Genomic DNA, 388 nt, shown 5'->3' with positions numbered 1-388 from the left:
GCTCCGCGAGGCGCCCCGGGCGGAGGACGCGACTCTCCGGAGAGTCACGGCCGCTGGAGGGCTCAAAGCAGGACCAGCCCCAGCTGGAGCACCCCAGCCAGGCTTTGTCCAGCTGGGCCTTAACCCCGCCCCACCCAGGGCTAGAGATCCCACCCCCTCTCTGGCTAACCCCTTCCAGTGCTTCCCTGCCCTCCTCCTGAGAAAGTTTCTCCTAAGATCCAGCTTAAACCGTCTTTGCCTTGATTCTGAACCCTGCAGGGTGAAGAGAGTCCCCGGCCTTGCTCCCACCCTGCCCCTTGGGACGGGTGAGGTCAGCCGGTCACAAGCTCCAGGGCCTTGCTGGTGCCATGCCTGGTCCGCTCCCAGTGCGCCCGTCCATGACAGGCTC

Source organism: Alligator sinensis, unplaced genomic scaffold, assembly GCF_000455745.1.
Source record: "Alligator sinensis unplaced genomic scaffold, ASM45574v1 scaffold87_1, whole genome shotgun sequence".
Lineage (NCBI taxonomy): Eukaryota > Metazoa > Chordata > Crocodylia > Alligatoridae > Alligator > Alligator sinensis.
Note: the sequence above shows the minus strand (reverse complement) of the source record.